The 17,735-nt window shown below is 38.2% G+C and overlaps 1 protein-coding gene across 2 annotated transcripts in view; it reads right to left on the bottom strand.

Annotated features, from left to right (window-relative positions):
* Nucleotides 1-17,735, bottom strand: part of CHSY3 (chondroitin sulfate synthase 3) — a 255,390-nt gene that overhangs the window by 189,942 nt on the left and 47,713 nt on the right. The gene's annotated exons all lie outside the window — the stretch shown is intronic.

Genomic DNA, 17,735 nt, shown 5'->3' with positions numbered 1-17,735 from the left:
TGGTGAGGGAAAAATTAATTCCCAGGCCCCTAAAAAGGAGCAACAAGCGCAATACCCATGGCATTGATATTCTGATATTCGCCACGTTGAGGAGAGGGAGGATGGGTGCTGCTTTGCCTGCTCCATGGAGATAGGGCTTCTAAAGCCCAAACGTGCCCCCTTTTAAAGCCTTCTGCACTTACATTCCCAGGAGATGAGTCAGCATCTCTCCCACTGACTCCCACCCACCCTTTTTGCAGCAGCTTCTGACCTTCTTCTCCCCCACCTTTCACCCATAAAGAGCAATGCTAACATGCCTCTGGCAAGCCTGGACCACATCATTACATCATTCTCCCTCCCCACCCCCCCACTTCAGGTGTGGGTGAGGTCAATAGCTCCATGCTATGAAGATGTGCAGAGTTTAAAGAAAGGAGTCCATTTTTCCTCAGTTTTGTAAAAGGAATGATATCAGTCTGGGAAGAGGGACCGTAATCTGATGAAGTAGCCTCTTAGTTGCATTTAACACCTATTTATCCTTTCATCAGAACTCACTGGTGGAAGAGGCGGTCAATGTTTCATCCCAATGCCGTCTGAGAAAAATGCACAGGACAGAGGAAAAGACTGACAGTATAGCAACTTTTCATGATGCTTTATGAGTCTTATAAAACATTGGGGTGAACCATAACATTACTCAACAGATAAAATATTCCTTTCACCTGCCCTGAAACTTTTGTAGATCTGATGTTATTGTAATCCACCCACTATCCAGAACCATAGATTCATTTTCTACTAGAGAGCAGGGTCTGATGGCTCCTTCTTGGAATAGGCTGTGGCTTGGGTTGTACAGATATCATTCAGGTTGTGCTGGTGGCAGCAGTGGAAAAGCAGCCTGAACCTTTGATCTGCCACCAGAAGCTACCACTCTGACAGATGCGGGGCCAGAGCAAGAATAGAAAGAATTTGTGAAAGAAGCATGAAAAGTTCAGACACCCACAACCAGAGCATCTGCAGCCAGCTTTCCTTATTGGGGGATGGTGGGTGGGTTTCAGTGCTGCTCATTTTACTTAAAAAAGTAAAAACTGGAGGAACTGTTTTTGATAGCTGCACAGAAAAGCCTAGAATAGCAGCTGTCTCTGCTGCTCTGTTCTCCCACATCACTGAAGTGTGACCAGGAAGAAAGAGCAGAAAAAGGGGCAAAGACCAGACGGCTGAAGGGAGTCCAAACTAGAGATTCTTATTGATTGCTAACCTGTCTGTCAAGAAAAGCTGCCCATTCTGTGTATGTGGCAACCATGGCACAGACATTCAAGATTTCTATACCTTCTTCTTCCAGCTCAGATAAGGGAATTATATAGAAACTTGGTAACAAACTGTTGACATAATTCTGCTAAAACCACCATGACTTACTCTAAACATTTTTAAACAAAATCCTTACGCTAGGACAAAGGTCCCAAGTTAAGAAGTGCCATACTACAGAAATTAACTTACGAATACATCAGGGTGCATGTATACATTATAATTTGTACACAAACTACACATAGTTTTGCAAGTGACAAATTATTGACACTTTTTAAAAAAAAATCTGTTGCAAGATTATGTACTAAATGTATAAGTTACAAAGAAAAGGTAACAAGTGGTTTTCAACAGATAAGTGAATTTAGTTTTTTGTTTGTGGCTTTTTTGGTCCCCTGAATTCATGATCAGCTGTCTCTCAAATTTCTAAGATAACTTCACAGCTACCACAGAATCCTGCCAGTGCTCTGAACCAGCTTACTAGGGGAAGTGTTTGGCAACTGACAGTTTTAGTATATTGTGAAAGTTTATGAACTTAAGGGAGTGTTATTGTTAGTGCTTTTAGCAAAGGTCAGAAAGCCCAGAATCTTGCATTTTATTCCCAGCTATGCCAGTAAATTGCTGTGCGACATTCCTTACTCTGCACCTTATTTTCCTCATCTTGGCTTACTTACTTCACTGGAATGTTGTCAGATTTAATTAATTTTTGTTAAGTTATTTGAGAACTTCAGATAAAAGGAACTAACGTGCTAAGTTTTGTAATATTAATGCCACCACCTTTTGGATTATAGAGCACTAACACTTTGCAAAACCATGCCAACATAATATTTCTTATTATTTCTATTGTGACAGTGCCCAGAGACCTTAGGACCATGTTGTGCTAGGTGCTATACAAACTGAATGGCAGACAATATTCTCTGCCCAAATAGCTTACAACCTACTAAAAAGGCTACCTGATTGTTTTGTGTGTCAATGCGATTCCATGGCAATTGGCTGGACCATTAAAATGTACTGATTAAAAATTAAAACATACAATTCTGTACGGAACTATCTACTTACCTTCACTGTCGAGGCAATTCAGTACATATCACTACAATTAGCTCATTAAAAAAAGATATCCAAGTCCCCTTTCATGTTTTTAGCATGAGTGTATAAAGACTATCCTCCTAAAAGCTAATATTTTATGAAAGGGATTACAATATAGGGAATTAGTATGCTCTCTCTCTACCACTAATGACCTGCTGTAGTAAATTTTGTCACTTGAATAGATAAAACATGAGAACTTTTATAGTATTTACTGTATATTAGTTCCAGTTATTCTGAAATTGAATTGTCTTCTTAGTCAACCAGAATGCAGAAGTGCTATAAAAGTTATTTCTTACTCATGCAAAACTTTTATATTCTGATCAGCTACAACCTTCACAATTCCACGTACACATAGAAACAGAGTCATTGCAGCTTCAGTCCTGCTCCACAGCCTCTTAGTCCACATGCTCTTATCCCCCTCAACTGCTTCTTGCTCTTGAGGAAGGCCAAGTTGTTAGCACAGGCTAATTTATAAGTATACCCAGGCTGAGGCTGAAATTTTAGCTGTATTGTTGTAGTTATTACTAAGTAAATATGAATCAATTTCAGCTTGTTGTATTAGTCAACCTTTTAAATATTTTATGAAAGTGAAAAAACCCCACAATAAAAAAACATAACACACAAATGATTAGTCAAACTGCTGAAGGAATTCTTTGAAACCTTTATGACCCTTCCTTACCTCACTCATCCTCTTATTCTCCCTCTTCCTTTATCTGTTTTCCTCATTCATTTCCCTGTCCTACCAATTTACCAGGTTATTCTCTCCAGAATAACATTGTGTTTAAAAACTGAACTGGGAGACAAAGATTCTCACTGGGCAAAACAATGTAAAAAATGTATTGTATTTATTCTAGAGACAAAAGCCTTGCAGATTTGTTGACACAGAGAAAGAAGGAACTCAAAATCCTTTAATTAAAAAAACCCAATCTTTTCAGTTTTGCTTTTTTGTGTTATTTCTATCCTGTCCAACACCCTTTACTTTCATGAAAACTATATAGCTATTCTGCTTCAGCTGAAAGGAATGAGAAGCTGAGGCAGAACCTTTGTTGCTGGCAAACTACTTCAAAATTTTGAGTACGCGAACCAGAAGAGATGGTTTATAGCAGTCAGAATAGAGATTTACATAGTCACTATGAAGTTATTGTGAAAGAACAATACAGTGATTATGCAAATATTGGCATTCTGATTGGCTAATCATGGCTGTCAAGCCAGTTCAGAAGGATTTGCATACTGCACAGTTACTAAGAAATCGATATTGATTGTGCAAATCAGACACAGACAACTTCAGTGCAAGGAATTGCATAACTAATTGTAGTTATGTATCAGTAGCTGTACAGTATCCTTGCAAATTAACTAGCAGAGACAGTCTCATTTCAGGACAATTATTCATAATCGGGGTGCACCCTCAACATCTAAATAATATTCAGACCTATCAGGAAGGCATTTGTTTTTTCCATAGACCATAGGAAGTTTCAAATGCTACAGGCTCCCCTGAAATTTAGTATTTATATTACCTTTTTAATAAATATTAAAAAACAGATGTGCTAGAATCAAGTCCATTAAGTTATTTATAATGGGAGAAGCTTAAAAGATTTAAAGGTGTGAGGTGAAGCATTTGGCACAATGCTGGAAAGACAGTCCAAAGTTACTCCTGTCACAGGAACACTACTGATCTGTGATCCATCCACAATTGCAACATTCGATAACATCTTTCAAAAGTTAATTTGATGGCATTCACCTTACCAGAAGAGGGGAAAGTCTGGCAGTGGTCACAGAAGAACCTCTGAATCAGATGTGTGTATTAGCACCATCTTGGATTTCTAAAATCACAGCTTGACACAAAAGAAATCCAGAGAATTCTACTGAAAGAAATTATTGCTTCACTCCAGGGCAAGGAAAAAGAGATTCTTCAAGAGGAAGAGGCTGACAAGAAATACAAAGTTAAATACTATGACAGTCAAGTCTCTGACACAGATCTAGAAGATTTAAACCCAAAATCAGATTTACAAAGGTATTTGGACAATGTGGTATTGGGAACTGTACCTTTAAACGGTTCAGCTTCCCAGACAGGAAGTCTGTGTGAGAGTCGCAGCAGAAGTCCATGTTCTGTTACGTAGAGCCATTGGGGAACTGAATCACTGAATAAAGAGGAACTCTTTCAAGCACCTTGGGCCTAGATTGATTACTGAAGTCCACAGACATCTAAAGAGGCAGACAGGTGCCTTGGGGGATATATAAAGGCACCTAAGCAAGTTAGGCTCCCAAATCCCATTGAAATTAAGGAGCATTAGGCAACTAACCTGCTTAGGCACTTGTGTAAATCTGAGCAGGCACCTATCTGCATCTTTAGGGGGGAGGGATAGCTCAGTGGTTTGCGCATTGGCCTGCTAAACCTAGGGTTATGAGTTCAATTCTTGAGGGGACCACTTAGGGATCTGGGGCAAAATCACTACTTGGTCCAGCTATTGAAGGCAGGGGGCTGGACTCGATGACCTTTCAAGGTCCCTTCCAGTTCTAGGAGATATCTCCATTAATTAATTTATTTATAGATGACCTCCTAAGGTCTGGTGAAGCACTGGAATGGGATTGAGATTAAAATGTAAAGAATTAGTTACAAAGTTACTAAAATCCCTCTAAAGAAATAATATACTACCAGAAATAAAATCTGATTATTTGGAAACCCAAGACAGAGTATGTTGTTTATATTATGGTAGCAAATAGGAACTGCAGTGAAGGATCAGAGCCCCATTGTGATAGGCCCCATATGTCAGTAACAAAGAAGATAGCCCACGTTCCAGAGTGTTTGAAGTGGAACAAAACAAGCAAGCAGGAGATTGCAACTACACGCAACATCTTTAGGAAGCATACTGTATTTTATGTTTAAAACAGGAAAACCTCAAAAAGCCATTACACTGACATGGGCCAGACAGTATGAGCCATACAATGTTCTTAGCCCTTTGTATCAGTATAGGTGGTGTGTATTTATATGTTCCTAGCTCACAGGTGATGCATTTCCTACAGAGTCTGTACTCACTAGGGGGGTGATTAAAGCAAATTCCTCAACACAAGTTAAGGGGGGGTGGAGAACCAGCCTTCTGAAGCTTCCCCAAGAGGAGAAGGTGATTGATTTGTGATTACCTGTAACAGGAGGTCAATTAATAAAGGCCCAAGCTGTAAACAAAGTGGCTGAACTATCCCAAGGGGGTCCAGGCTCTTAAAGTGAAACTTGACATGAATTGATAACCAGAGAGAAAATCCAGTTGATGGGTTTGAAAAACTGACACCTATTGGAGCCCTATGTGGGAATTGGGAGTCACCTCTGGTAAACTGTTAACATGCATGTAGGAACTACTATTGTTTTTTGTATGTTTTCTCTGTGATGCTGTTGCCCTAAGAACAAATGTATTTTGCTTTCTGAAGACTGATTAACAGGTGTACATTCTCTCAGCCCCTGGAAAAAGGTTAACCACAGGGGTGAGATCCCACTTAGACCAGCTGAGGAAATAAAAATTAGATGTATAGGGACTGCAAGCCTAAACCCCTGGTCTGGATAGAGAAAGATGCCCAAGAGAGGTGATGCCTAGGAAACCAGAAACCTTAAATAGGTGCCTTCAAAGAGATGGGGATCTGGTATGGGGAGGGAGTCAAAGGTCCAATTAACCCTGAAACTGTGACAGTAGCCATAAAATAAAAAGTTCAGTGGAAAACCAGAAGAGGTTGCATCTTATTTGCCAAATAAGTATGGAATGTGCAATATCCTAATACTACTAAAAGTTGAATGAAATCATTTCTGGGACAGTAATTCAGATAAGACATTACTGAAAATTCTTAAGATCTCTGTTTTCTTGACAGCTACATTAAGAAATTATAAGTAGCACCGTGAGATTAAGAGTATGGTGTTTACTATCTTGTCCAGTTTTCCCCCCACCTCCTTTCAACCCACACTAAAACTGCATGGGCTCAATTGCTAATGCAAGATTCAGTTTAAAGATTTATTCTGTTTTACTTTTTAATATTATTGGGTTTCCCCTTGTTTTTCCAAGTGCTTTCTTTCCACTTTTCTTTAATATGTTGCTGCTACATTAATTGTAACATACCTGTAGCTAAAATGTCATTTTGGTCACAAGAGGATAGATGTTTGATATGCTGAAAGTGAGAGAGACAGATTCAACTATGAGAACAATGTATTATGCAAACAGAATATCTTAATAGGGAACAGATTTTTTTCCACAATCCGCTATTTCAACAACATAAAACAATCTGTGGAACAGGCAGTTAGTCCCTCCCTTACCTACCAGTTAAATCCAAAGAAGTTCTACAATTTTGGAGCAGACAGGTAGGTGTTTTATTTTCCATATAATTTTTCACATGCAACTGGCATGTTCTATTTGTGAAAAAGAAATTACCAATATATCAGGAGAAAATCTATTCTTCTTGAAGCTATTCTCAATATGACCAAAACCAGTCATTACTGGAACTTACATAAAATAACCTAAATCTACAAGATGTGGTTCTTTTTGGTATATTCGCTTAGATATACCAACAGCCATATTGCCAGCTCTCTTCTTTACTGCTTAGAGAGAAACGTAAATCAGACTGACTGCATTGAGCAAAGCAATACAATTCAAATTGTGGAATTAAGAAATTAATTCTACCAAAGCCCAGAGTAATACAGAAAAATACTATGCCATTAAATTAATATGGACTGTGTATCAGTGATGGATATTAGTTTAGAAATTAAAACATCCAATTTCCTATTAAGTAATATGCCCATAGAAAGTGATTACAACAGCAGCATTGATATCTTTCAAACTCTTGTCAGTATCACCCCCATAATGGTTGTACACAAGTAGAAAATAAGTAAATAGTACGATGCAGCTTTTCAATATGGTACAATCAAATGTGTGTATTCCATCAAAGAGATTACAAGTTATTAGACTGAAGGAAATTTAAAAGGTATTCACATTATACCCTGTAAATTCCATGTCAAATACAATAGCTCCCATGAAAAACTGAGCATCCAAAGTAGAAACCATTAAATATTGATCAATTACAGACAGTACTCAGATTAGATAAGAAGATGGGCATGAAATACTCTCAGTTCTTACAACCAGCAATTGAAAAGAAAGGCTGGGGGAAAGGAACAAAATGAATGTGAGGGAAGTAAAGCTTTACTTTTATTTCCAACATGTGGCACTGACTACAGTTACTTGTGGTCTATTAAAAAGGAAAAGCTTAATTACTTTCAAGATTTATTTTACAAACTGAAGAGCTCTGTGTATCCACAGATCAGATACAGCAAGATAAGATGTAATACAAGCATCCCCACACTACCCTGCAAGTGTGCCACATCCCTATTTCAGAGGAACCAAGGAATGAGAGGGTAGTTTAAACTTCATGGCCATTTATTCCTCCTCTGGAAAGACATCTACAAGGATATTAAGTTGACAAGAACATTTCTGCCTTATGGTCATAATCAATGTCTAACAACAATAAATTGACTCATCAGTTAAAGGCAACTAGAAAGATCAACTCAATGAAGATGGGAACAGATGCTTGTAAATCAAAGGGTGATACCTACAATAACCAGACCATTGTGCAAGCAATTTTTTGACCGTGAAAAATATGAAATTTATCTAATCCACAAACATTCAAAAGAAAAATATTTGTGTTGATATAACAACAAGCTATTAGTTTCTATTCTTTCTTTTTACCTTTCTACACCTCCGTCTACAGGATTTATAGAAGTAATACAGGAGCATAGATAGTACATATGATTTTAAGATAACAGTTGTTGAGGGAAAGGGAATTTATATTTTTGCTTCCCTGCATCACAGATCAGGTATGGCAACTACAGCCAAAATTAACAAGTTGCTATATCTCAATTTGACTTGACGCTTGTCACCGTCTGAAAGTGTTGTTGTGATTCTTAATGCAGAAGAGCAGAATATGAGGGGAGAAAGATTAAAATATGGACACCCATATGAAATGGTAAAAATATATCACTGTCTTATGAGACATTGGGAAGAGTATTTCGAAGATTACAACAAAACTGGGGAAGATATTCTATATGCCGTTACTTACTGTAATGCACAAATGTACACTACTGATAACAGTGGGTTGCTGAAAACAGAACTGCAAAAATTTCTTCTCCTGCATAGGAAATATCAACACAGTTTAAATCCATAAATATTTTATGTTCAAGAATCTATGCAAACCAATATATCCATGGTTATGGTTTAAAGTTATGTGAGCCATACTAAGGTATTGAAAGCCACCTGCCAAAACAGAAAACCTTTTTATTCTTCTCATTTTAGTAATGCAACACTAGATAATCATCACCAAAGTTTTCTGTCTTGTTTCCAGAGCTGACTATATGGTATACATTTTTACTGAGACAGACCAATGATCAAAACAAATACTCAGACACAGCAAATCTAAATGAAAGAGATCCATATTTAATGTGCTGCACTATAGTACAAAGACTGTTAAAAGTCTAAGATCACAAACTGTTTGGTATGCTCTCTTATGATACTGGCAGTGTAGCAGCTGCCATGCTATTGTTAATGTACAGAAAGAAGTATAGTACATTCTTCTTATTCTTTGGATACTGTTGGTTTCTTATTGTTTTACACTTCAAATTTGCCATAGATTGAGCACTGGAAAAAAAAAAGTGCCTTTGACATATTTTAAACTCCCTGATTTTGAAGTAATGGATACAGCCATTTGAAAATTGTCTAACACATACACAATAGGTTATTTTTTCTAACTTCTTAAGCACTTACAGAAGTTCAGTGTTCTATAACTGAATACAGAGTGAAGTGGGAAAAGGTGATTTTTAATCAGCAAATTTTCAGATCTGGAGATTTTTTAAATGAAATATAGCAAGTCGATATGCCATTTCAAGAACTTTGATTTTACAAATCGGAGTGAGCACTTCGGTAACAATAACATTTAACTTTTCAGTTTGTCAGATTTGCAGTAGTTTTAAATTTTTAAAGCAAAACACAAATAGTGTAATAGAAGTACCATATAAGTGCATCATGAACAACAGTAAACACTTGAACAGTGTTCTGAAAGAAAGTCTTTATGTAAGTACTCAATATTATTAAAATAATAGAAAGTGGCAGTTGAAAAGGAAATATCTCATTCTAAATTCTTTAAATGCAGGGCTGTGGTGGTCTGATTTCAAATAATATAAAAGGCTGAAAACAGTTACAGTTTGATAAATACTTGCATGGGAAACTTGAACATCTTTTATGCAAACAGATGCTGCTTACATGGTTCAAAAGCATGCGGAGAGTAAAAAAGATTCTCATTTAGCACAACAGAGACTTTCAGATTGTAAACATCCTGGCTTCATTTATTGTCTTTTAACAGGTACTTTATAAATTAGATAAAACTAAATTGATTAGCAGTAACTAGAATTCACATATTCACTTGCAAGGCCAGCTACCTCCAGTCTGTTGCCTACACGTAGCAGTTCCTAGCTGTGGCATAACATAACTGAGAAATGAGAATTTCTCAACTGGGGTTTACTGTATTGTATATCATTTTGTACTGTCTAGTTCTGACATTTAGAAATGGAAATCTATATTTTCTTGCCAAGATGCACTTATTTATTAGCTGCTTTTATAAAAAATATATAAATTAAAATGATATTTCCATTGAAAGCCTCTATTTACAATGCCTTATAACTTTTTCAAAACAATTATCTTTTGGGCTGCAATATCACTGCAGGTGTAGCACTGCCTATATTTAAAGTTGTTTAAAACTCTCCATTATAAAAACTTGTTGAAAGTTGTTTATAAGTTTGCCAAACTAACCATTCAAGTGGAATTTTCCATGCTGGGTGTCTACTTGAGGCTGGTTCTTTAATTTAATTTATAAAGTTTCAGCAAAAAATGGTCAGACATTTCCAAAAATGAGGTTGGGGGGAAAATACATTATAAATGTGAAAAAATATGTTGGGAAGCGCTAGTACCTCCATGCTTTGGAGTATGGACCTGAAATTTAGATGAAGGGGGTCACCCTAGGGCAATGGTGCCCAAAGTTTTCCTCTCACTCCCCCCTTTACCAGTAATGAAATGTGTCCGCACCTCACCCAGGCCAGGAGCCAGGGCCAGGGCTGGGAGTGGAGCCGGAGCTGGTGGCTAGAGCCAGGGGCCAGAGCTGGAGCCAAGGAGTGGGAGCGGAGCCGGGGGCCGGAGTCAGGAGCTAGAGCCCAGGAGTAGAGCCATAGCCACAGCTGTAGCCGGGGAGGGGGCTGGGAGCGTGGCTGGAGCAGAGCTGGGGGAAGAGCAGGACTAGATGGCGCGCCCTCCCTGCCCCCCGTAGGGGCTGACCCAGGCTCCACCGCACCACCCCCTGACGTTCCTCTGTGCCTTCCTAAAGGAGTGTGCCCCACAGTTTGGGGACCACTGCCCTATGATAAGCGAAGGCCTTTTGCTGTATCCATAAAATTTAGCTACATTTGGCTAAATTATACATCAGTGCAACCTTAATTTTGCACTCTTTTGCACTGCATTGGGATACAGTCTTTAATTATATGCTTACATACATATTACTTTTTCTAAAGGACTCCCACCTCATTCAATGCACGGGACAGACAGTGCTCTGGGAATGAACAGGGTTGTGTAGTGAATGAGACTTGCCTATAGGACACCTGCTTCATTTGTTGTAGAAGTTGAAAGATGTGTAGCAAATGAGGCAGAGGACTGCAGAAAAAGAAAGGATGATCACATGGCTAAGGCAGTTGAATGCCACCGTATAACAATGTGTTCTCTATCTCTGCCATAGAGTTCTTATACAGGGCAAGTCACGTAATCAACATTTTCACAGATGGCCATTGTATGTTCCTCATTTTTTGGTGCCCAACTTGAGACATCTGGAGTCAGATTTGCAGAAGTGCTAAGCACTCACAACTGTAGATGAAGTGAGTGAGAGCTACGATTTGATCATAGAGAAAACAACCTCAACCACCCCCAAGTCCATCCCATCCTGCCCTCAACTCTTGCATAACATTGTTTTGAGTTCCCTACTGAGCCTCTCCCTCCCTGCCCTATTTAGCAAAACCATCATTGTTCTACCATGCTTTAGGTTCCTTTTTAGGTGCTGAGGGTGGAGAGGGAATCGTAAGATTTTTGCCCACCAAAATTTAAAAAACTTTCTATTTACCGAAAAACATTATTGACAATGCTACCGTCTCCACATAGAAATGCCTTGTTTCTCTTTATATACACATTGCTTAGACTAAGGAATATTTCTTACACAAATCAAACATTACTGCTTGTATATATTTTTCTAATTACAAATATCTTACTGGACAGACCTATGACATTTAAGGAAAGAAGAAATATGTTGATGAATAACTTCTTTATATACTCAGGCTCAAAACTATATCAACACCAGATCCACTTCAGGCAGTTTGCACAAGTTTGGTGCCGTAAAATAGTGAATTATTATTGTTCAAGCTAGAACTATGCAGTTAAACCTTAATTCACTGTTCCACTCTTTGAAATACATTTTGATAAGGTATACTTTACATCTGTATATAGCTTAATTGATAGTAAAGGCGGTCATTCATTTTTCCTAGTGTGATCATTCACTACATATTACTCAAAAAGTCAGAAAGTTTCAAGGTGTTACTTAGCATATATAACAAGACAGACTACCCAGCTTACTCTCTGTATTTCTAGTTCATGAGACATTTTTTGTGCATATTCAATTTTATTCTTTATTATTATTATTAACAAAAATAATACCACCTTCAAATAAAAGACAATACAGGGTCAGAACCTTTTATAGTTGATTAGCCAATTAAGCACTCTTTAGTCTTTTTCCAGTTTGCATTGCCCCATACATCAGTCCATTTTAAAATTTTCCTTCAGTCTCTAGAGGGATCCACAACACAGTAAGAAAACAACAAAGCGCTGACTTGTTTATTCCTTGAATGATACCATCCATATCATGTATTGTTTCACAATAGGGAGGTCACTGGGCTCTTCTCTTTTCCCTACACTACACAAATAGATTTGTTACCAGTATACTTAATCTCCTGCTTTGTCCCATTTGAAAACAGGTTTCTGTATGACAATATCACATTAAATCTAACAAAATGGAATTCCCTGTGTAATCCACAGTAGGTAAACCTAATTTACCAGTAGTTCCCTAAATAGTTTACTGTTCCTTTTCAAAGCACAAATGGAATTTATTTTAACAGGAGTACTTGTGGCACCTTAGAGACTAACAAATTTATTAGAGCATAAGCTTTCGTGGGCTACAACCCACTTCTTCGGATGCAGATGATGTCTGTCTGTATCTGTACGAGTTTTTTCATGAAGTTGATGGATTTCCACTCCATACGGCTAAATGCAGTGCCTTGCATAATGACAGGTTTCAGAGTAGCAGCCGTGTTAGTCTGTATCCGCAAAAATAACAGGAGTACTTGTGGCACCTTAGAGACTAACAAATTTATTAGAGCATAAGCTTTCGTGGGCTACAACCCACTTCTTCGGATGTAGCCCACGAAAGCTTATGCTCTAATAAATTTGTTAGTCTCTAAGGTGCCACAAGTACTCCTGTTATTTTTGCGGATACAGACTAACACGGCTGCTACTCTGAAACCGGAATTTATTTTGATTATTTTACTTAGACAAGTAGGTATTTATAAGTATTCTTGCTACCTTGAAACCAGCAAGCAAGCACATTTTATGAACTATATATATATATATATAGAAGTGGCTCATAAATTCATGGATAGTACATAAGAACATAAGAATGGCCCTACAGGGTCAGACCAAAGGTCCATCTAGCCCAGTATCCTGTCTTCTGACAGTGGCCAGTGCCAGGTGCTCCAGAGGGAATGAACAGAACAGGTAATCATCAAGTGATCCATCCTCTGTCGCCCATTCCCAGCTTCTGGCAAACAGAGGCTAGGAACACCATTCCTGCCCATCCTGGCTAATAGCCATTGATTGACCTATCCTCCATGAATTTATCTAGTTCTTTTTTTAACCCTGTTAGGGTCTTGGCCTTCACAACATCCTCTGGCAAGGAGTTCCACAGGTTGACTGTGTGTTATGTGAAGAAATACTTCCTTTTCTTTGTTTTAAACCTGCTGCCTATTAATTTCATTTGGTGACCCCTAGTTCTTGTGTTATGACAAGTAGTAAACAACACTTCTGTATCTACTTTCTCTACACCAGTCATGATTTTATAGACCTCAATCATATCTCCCCTTAGCTGTCTCTTTTCCAAGCTGAAAAGTCCTAGTCTTATTAATCTCTCCTCATACGGAAGCCGTTCCATACCCCTAATCATTTTTGTAATGTAATGTTTTTCACACTATGTTGCTGTGAATCAGACTCTACAAACATTTATTTGTTGTAAACTATGTAAATGAATTAGTTACATCAAATATAAGAAAGCTGTCTCAATTTCTTTTTATGCAGCAGCTGCCCATATACTTAACTAACTGTAAAGGAATAGGAGTACTTAGAGACTACCAAATTTATTTGAGCATAAGCTTTCGTGGGCTACAGCCCACTTCTTCATATGCATAGAATGGAACGTATAGTAAGGAGATATATATACATACAGAACATGAAAAGGTGGAAGTAGCCATATCAACTCTAAGAGGCTAATTAATTAAGATGAGCAATTATCAGCAGGAGAAAAAAAAACTTTTGTAGTGATAATCAGGATGGCCCATTTCAGACAGTTGACAAGAGGTGTGAGGATACTTAACATGGGGAAATAGATTCGATCTGTGTAATGACTCAGCCATTCCCAGCCTCTTTTCAAGCCTAAATTAATGGTATCTAGTTTGCATATTAATTCAAGCTCAGCAGTTTCTCATTGGAGTCTGGTTTTGAAGCTTTTCTGTTGCAAAATTGCCACCTTTAAGTCTGTTACTGAGTGACCAGTGAGGTTGAAGTGTTCTCCTACTGGTTTTTGAATGTTATGATTCCTGATGTCTGATTTGTGTCCATTTATTCTTTTGCGTAGAGACTGTCTGGTTTGGCCAATGAACATGGCAGAGGGGCATTGCTGGAACATGATGGCATATATCACATTGGTAGATGTGCAGGTGAACGAGCCCCTGATGGCGTGGCTGTTGATGGTGTCACTTGAATAAATATGTGGACAGAAAGCCCGATGCCAACTCTGTCCACATATCTATTCAAGTGACACCATCATTTTTCATTGGACTTTTGGCAGTATAAATTAATTCCTTGCATAAGTATTGGTTGGTTGTTGGGGTTTTTGGTTTTTTGGGAGGTTTTTTTTGTTTGTTGTTTTGAATAAAGTGTTAGTAACTATAAAAAACAACTGTTTCTTTGCCCTCATTGAATAAATTATTCTCTATGACAATAGTTATTTTACCATTACCAAAGTGTTGTTAAGGGGACAAGTCTATTACTATGCAGGTATTTATATAATATGCTGTGAGAATTGGAACCCCGGGCGTGGGCCATCAGCGGTGTCCCCAGCATGGGTCCGTCAGCGAGCGGAGTACCCGAGCGTGGGGCTGGCAGAAGAGCCCTGGGCACGCAGGGCAGCAGCCGGGATCCCAGGCATGTAGGGTGGCAGCGGAGCCTAATGGTTAAATGTTTAACCAGTAAAATTTTAAGAGTTTAAATGTTTACTTTTTAAAAACGCTATTTACATCCCTAGTTTGGCACTGAATCTGAGCAATTCAGAACTCTGACACCTCTTCAGCACAGGGCGACATTCTAGAATATCACTGGCAAGAGTCAATATTTTACATCTCCTTGGTGTAAGTCAAAGCGTTAATACCTGCACATATAACAGTGAACTGTTGCCCAGTCAGTGTAATACCTTAACTATAGCTAGACACAGCATCAAAGTAGAAATTAGGCCTCTTGAACAAAAGATAGGCCAAATCAAAATATTGCAGGGGAGACGCAACTAAATTTTTCTTTTTTTAAATAATCCTATTTAAAATTAAGTTTTAAATTATGGCAACCTATGTGAAGGCCTAAACTTACTATCATCTATTAAAATAATTTAAATAAAATACTTTTAAAAATAGTATTCAAGCAATACGCTTTCTGCCAAAGTTTTAAAGGAAGTCAAAGCACTGAACTGTAGAAGTCACTGTCTAGGCACCTAGAACCAGAGTTTGCTGAAATGCTAAACCATCTTTTGACAGCAGTAGCCTCTTCTGCAAGTACAGAGAGATTGTTTTCTTCATTTCAGTTTATTCAACTAGTTCAGTTCAATGATAAGTTCATTCAAAATTGAAAAACCAATTGGGAGTTGAAAAAGCAGGAAAGCTTGTTTTCCTTTTCCAATCTATGAATAAAACTCTGTGTGAGATAATGAGATCTACCAGTTTTAAAATCTTGAAAGACACAGTGACCACAAACAATCAGTTCAATTCACTAACTATGGCTAATACTGCCTTTGTTTAATAAATCAGTTAGTTTTAAATGCAAAAGAGGTCTTGATAAAAAAAAAATTTCTCATGTAACCAGCACTTTAAGGTAGTTTTATTTAACTAACATTTTTAATAGGTTTTTGTATGCATTTTAATTGAATTCCTATTTCCATTCAAATGCAGTTTGACACAAATCACAAATAAAAAAATTACTGCCACCTAGTAAATAAGAAATGTCTCATTCACCATTTTCTCACATAATGCAAAAATAAAAATTAATAATCTGAATAAATGTAATTTAAGCTATATAACTGCTTAAATAAACATGCAGCTATAGTGTATCCACCTGGCTAGCAAAAAGTGCCACCAAACTTAAAGGCTATATTTAGTTGCCAATCAATATGATTTAATGGCTACCAATCAATGAGAATCAACCTTTCTTTAGGAAAATAACTAAAATGTACATATGCAAAGAAAGATTAAAACCATAGGGCCAGTAATTCAATCATTTTTAATATACAATGACATGGTAAAATTATATTAGTCACATCCTAGTTTAATTACAGACTTCTGAAATATGACAGACAGCCCTTAGATTCTTGTGTTGAAATCAGATAAGTTAAATAAATCCACCTTGCTTTAATATTTGATACATCAATCACAGAAAAATTCTAATATAAAAATGAACATTAAAAAGGGTCTTTTTGAAAAAGCAAGCTGTTAAAATAGTTGTGAATATATTTCCTACTATGAAGAAGTTAAGATATTACAGTTCCCATTTGAGACAAGCTCTCTTGCTCATGCCTACCCTCTTGATCGCAAAATAAATAAATAAAATTTTTCTGACAATGCAATGTTGTTTTTTCCTTATCACATGCAAGCAGAAGTATATTACGGTTTCTCATTCAAAAAACCCAAACAGCTCTAAATAATCAATATGCTTGAGTAAAAAGTACCTTTAATAATTAATGTGAACGTACAAAGTCTACTGTATCTTTCTTATAGAAATTTTAAAAGACTATCTTGCATACACAGCTTGAGAAATGTGATGAAGCAATTTATGCAAAGTATCTTAATTAAGAACACAAACACTTCCTGAAAATATTTGTGGGTAGTCAGGTAACCCAACATTTCGAGGACACATCAAAAGTCCAAGTCTCATTTAATACCAATAAAAAGACTGTCTTTGAAAATAAGATTGAGGGAGAAAGGGAAAGAGAAATATACCGGTAGATAGAAAATGAATATTGAACCTGTAGTAAAGCTTGAGTCAATTCCTTTATTGCTTTCTTACTCAGAGAACCAGAATTTGCTGCCCTTACTTACTCTATAAGTAATAATAAAATGTGGCTATTTGCAGAATAAGGTAGATTCACCATTAGTATGGCAGAACCTGTTCCAGGGTGAAAAAGCCTCAGCACTCTTGCGTCTCCTTGCTACATGTTAGCCCTATGCTAGAATTCCTTCCCAACTATGTTTATTTGGTGAAGGGGGCGGTGACATTCCAGGGTGCAATCCAGACCAGTGAGGAGCTGTCACTCCTGCCCTGCAACCAGGGGCGGTGAGTTATATGGGCCCGTGGTGGGCCTGGGGAGCTCAACTCCACCAATGTTCGGGGCCGGGTCCATCCCCCGGCCCCACCTGCCGCCCCTGCGTGCCTCCCCCGGAGTGTCCCTGGTCCCGCCAGCCACCCCCGCGCGCCTGCCCCAAGTGTCCCTGTCTGCCCTGTGCAGCGGGTGGCTGCCTCCTGCAGCTCCATGCTGCACTCCCTCTCTGGCCACTGCCACGGCCGGCTACAAGGGAGTGGCGCTGGGGGCAGGCTGAGGCAGCTGCTATGCCTGCAGAAGGAGGTGGCTCATGGCATCCCCGCCCAGCAGGCAACTCTGAGTCGACTGCAAGGGTGGTGGAGGGGCTTAACTTGGCTGGACCTCCTGAGCAGCAGCCTGGGGGGGCTTGGGTGAGTGTCATGACA

The sequence above is a fragment of the Emys orbicularis genome, chromosome 6 (genome assembly GCF_028017835.1).
Source record: "Emys orbicularis isolate rEmyOrb1 chromosome 6, rEmyOrb1.hap1, whole genome shotgun sequence".
NCBI lineage: Eukaryota > Metazoa > Chordata > Testudines > Emydidae > Emys > Emys orbicularis.
Note: the sequence above shows the minus strand (reverse complement) of the source record. Positions and strands in the feature narration are given on the sequence as shown.